This window comes from Gossypium arboreum, chromosome 9 (genome assembly GCF_025698485.1).
Source record: "Gossypium arboreum isolate Shixiya-1 chromosome 9, ASM2569848v2, whole genome shotgun sequence".
NCBI lineage: Eukaryota > Viridiplantae > Streptophyta > Magnoliopsida > Malvales > Malvaceae > Gossypium > Gossypium arboreum.
Window position 1 is genome coordinate 40,451,883 of NC_069078.1, and position 4,269 is coordinate 40,456,151.

The window sequence follows — 4,269 nt, forward strand, 5'->3', positions numbered from 1 at the left end:
CTATTACAAGTTGAGATGTATTGGGCCTTACCCATATTAACACAGTTGGGCCCATTTCAATGCAGTTGGCCTATAACAAAACAGTCTCATATGATTAATGCATGATAACCCTATCCAACCCTGCACTTGCTTCCGTCCATCCCTACAATTCCTATGGGGAATAAATCACCTACGCTATCCCTACACTTACAGTGTTAGCACCGGTTCCGGCACTAACTATAATCCACAACAAAGCTGCTTATATCAGAATATGTGGCACAGCCACCAGAACAGGTTCTTCCTCCATAACAAAACCCAACCCCATGTAGTATGACATGTATGAAGAATATATATATAATTAACAAGGCATGCTTGAGAAAGACAGCTAGATTATAGCGTAAGAACAGTTATTTACCCTCGAGGGGCGTAATCGTAAGCTTACCCCTTTAAGGGTATTACGGTAATTCTACCTTACAGAGGTATTTCAGTAATATTATCAATCTTTTTAGGGTTTCATGCTCATTACAGTTATTAACGTGTCTTCAGAATACTTACCGGTCGTTTTTACGGAAATGGGCCCATTGCGCATTACTCAATTTCGGCTCATCGAAGCCCAAATTCACCGAGGTGCACAAAATTGCACACTTTGCAATCTTACCATTGAAGTTACCAAAATTATCAATACAAACAATCCCACGAGCGCTCGACGCTCGCAAGTTCTCAAAATACTAGCTTTTTGGCATTTTGATTTTCCAGCTTTTGCTGATCTAGTCTACTAGTGGGTGTCGTTTACGCACCTGATCTGTAACGATATGTTGATGAGATCCACACATGAGATGCCTACAATCGAGTTACTAATACGTCAGACTACATATCAAAAAGAAATACGTACCAATCTGCTTACCATATTCGGCCAACAATAGGCATCATTAACCACTTACCTTCGTCAATCCTCAACTACTAGATCTAATCTTTCCAAAGATCTTAACCTCCAACTCCTCCTTGATTGACAGCCTTTAGTCCACCTTACTCATAACAGAACAATAAACAAAACCAATAACCCTTTAGTCTTAGTCGATAGCCACCCTATATGAATAGGGGTTTCCGGCTTTTCTTATTTCTCGAAATAATGAACAGAGAGATGAGATCTGTGCACTTACCGAAGATTCACTTGCCAGAAATATTCCCAAGTACCTTCCTATTCCCGATCTGATGTAGATCAAATCCCTAAAATACAAATAGAGAACAGATCTAATGATTTGGCTTCTAGAACCTATTCTGAGGTATGCTTAATTCAGTTTAAGAAGAAAATAGAAGAATGAGAGGTTAAGGTTCGGCTTTAATATAAAATAGATGAAAAGAAGTTTTATGAAAAAAGAGGAAATAATCGGTAATGGATAAGAGAGTTGAGGGTTTTCGGCTCTTGAAAGATTGGAATAAAGAGGGTAAAAGATTCGGCCAATAGGAACAATCGACTTCCAAGGAAATTCGAGTTTCGAATTTTAAGGGTAATAGGCTATCTTTAATTGAGAGAAAAGATGAGTAAAAAGAGAAGAGAAGAGTAGAAGAAGATAGGTTCGGTTCTTGATGAAGAAGAGATGAACAAGAAGGAAACAACTCATAAAAGCCCAAAATTAAAATAGCAGTTTCGGCACAATTCCTTCCTGACTTAAATTCCATGTTTTGCTCCTTAATTCTTGGCCAAATTCAATGTTTGAATTTCATTCAAACTCCTAACTGATCAGCAGCCTTATCCACCACTTCATCATTCTGTTAAGAAGAGTTTTCGTCCAACTCTACTACTCTCCCTCACACATGCAGCAAAAAGAGAGTCCTTCACGCGCATAACAGCTCGAACCTGGGTCCTTCAGGCACACCCCCACGCTGCTGGCCACTGGGACGCAACCTTGTTTTCGATATAATACTGCCACAATAATTTATAACCCTTACCTACTTCAGTTCTGCCCGCTTTAAAAAAAATAAAATAAAACAAAATTCGCCCGCGTAAGGACTCGAACCTGCGCCCTCTCCGCGTGCCCAGCACGCTACTGTCACTGCGCCACGGGCACTCCTTGTGCTGGATTCAGCACGCAACTCCTCTTAACCCCTATTTTAATCGCAACATGAATACTAAAAATAAACAACCATTTGCATGCGCCGTGCCTTGAACCCAGGCACCTCCCACGCCCTCCTAGCATGCTTAGCCGCTGGGCAGGTGCTTGTTTATGATAAAACTCAGCCCAAATTATTAATAAGGCCTACTGCCCAGATTCCCTAAGGTAGCATAAAATTTATTTTTTTTTTGCTAGAGTCTTGAATCGAACCCAAGCCTTTTCCCACATTATAAATCCATCGTAATTCACTTAGATCCTGCACAAAATAATTAATAATAATATTGATAATAATTTCTCGTAAAAAGATAAAACATCAATAATTCTATCTCGGGCCATCTTTTACCCGAACTTGGACTCTAAACCCAATATTTCTAGGCCCAATTTTTTGGGCGTTACATAATCTCTTCGTCACCTACTCTAAGTACCAATTTACCATCTCCCATGTCGATCACAGCTCTAGCTGTGGCTAGGAATGGGCACCCTAAAATTAAGGGTACTTCCACATCTTCATTCATGTCAAGCATAAAAAAATCAACAGGGAATATAAATTTATCTACTTTTATGAGTACATCTTCTATAATACCCCTAGGATATTTAACAGATCTATTGGCTAATTGAATACTCATCCTAGTAGGTTTGGCTTCCCCAAGACTAAGTTGTTTGAACATTTTATATGGCATAAAATTAATGCTAGGGCCTAAATCAGCTAGTGCTTTTTCAACATTCAGACTACCAATTAAGCAAGGGATAGTAAAACTTCCTGGATATTTCAGTTTGGTTGGCAGCCTGTTTTAGAGTATTGCTGAGCGCTCCTCATTGAGTTCTACTGTAGATAAGTCCTCGAACTTCTTTTTATTTGTTAGAAGCTCCTTCAAAAATTTTACGTAGGTAGGCATATGCGAAATGGCTTCAACAAAAGGTAAGTTGATATGTAATTGCTTAAAAAGTTCAAGAAACTTACCAAATTGTGCCTCAATGCGATCTTTTTTTAATTTTGCTGGATATGGAATTGGTGGTTTATATTCCTCCGGCACTAGTTTGTCACTATTTTCTGGTTTTTCTTCCCTCTTTTTACTTTCCACGGCTTCTTTTGCTAACTTCTTTTCAGATTCCGCTAACACTTTCCCACTCCTTAGTGTAACTGCTTTGACATGCTCTCTTGATTTGGTGTTACTAAGTAAATTTCCTAGTGGTCTTTCCGAGATCAGTTTGGATAGTCGGCTTCTCTGAGTTTCGAGGCCTTGGATCGATGCTTGTTGATTCCTTAGTGCTGTCTTGGTGTTCTAAAAATGGGTTTCTGACACTGATATAAACTTTGAGAGCATCTCTTCAAGGTTTGGATTCTTTTCCTATTTGTTGGTAGCCCGGAGGATGTTGTGGTCTTTGATTTCCTTGACCACCCCACGAGAAATTGGGGTGGTTCCTCCAACCTGCATTATAAGTGTTACTGTATGGATTGTTTTGAGGTCGAGGATTATTACCTGTGTAATTTAATTGCTCGTTATCCATGTTTTGGCCATAAAATTGGTATTCCAAATGGTTTATTCCACTGCTACTTGCTTCACACTGTATTACTGGGTGAACCTGTGAAGAATTAAGAAAGCCATCAATCTTTTTATTTAAGAGTTCTACTTGATTAGAGAGCATGGTAACCTAATCGACGTTATAAACACCGACTGTTTTCGTTGGCTTTATCCCCATAACTTGCCATTGATAGTTATTCAGTGACATCTCTTCTATAAACTTATAGGCATCTTCCAGTGTTTTATTGTTGATGGTTCCACCAGCAACTGCGTCAACCATTTGCCGAGTCGAAGGATTCAGACCATTGTGAAATGTTTGTACTTGGAGCCAAAGCGGTAACCCATGGTGAAGGCACCTTATCAAAAGGTCCTTGTATCTCTCCCATGCATCGTTGAGTGTTTCTAAATCCATCTGCACAAAAGAAGAGATATCATTACGTAATTTAGCCGTTTTAGCCGGCGAAAAATATTTTAGTAAAATTTTTTTGGTCATTTATTCCTAGGTAGTAATTGACACTCGTGGTAACGAGTTCAACCACTGTTTAGCTTTGTTCCTCAATGAAAAAGGGAATAACCAAAGACAAATGGCATCATCAGAAATGCCATTGATTTTAAATGTATCGCAAAATTCCAGAAAGTTTGCTAAGTGAGCG

The 4,269-nt window shown here is 39.1% G+C and overlaps 1 non-coding gene across 1 annotated transcript; it reads left to right on the forward strand.

The window, feature by feature from the left end:
- The first annotated feature begins 3,954 nt into the window (after window positions 1-3,954).
- Window positions 3,955-4,061, forward strand: LOC128281228 (small nucleolar RNA R71). The gene has a single exon (XR_008271441.1). It is a non-coding gene; the product is annotated as a small nucleolar RNA R71 (small nucleolar RNA).
- Window positions 4,062-4,269: the final 208 nt, after the last annotated feature.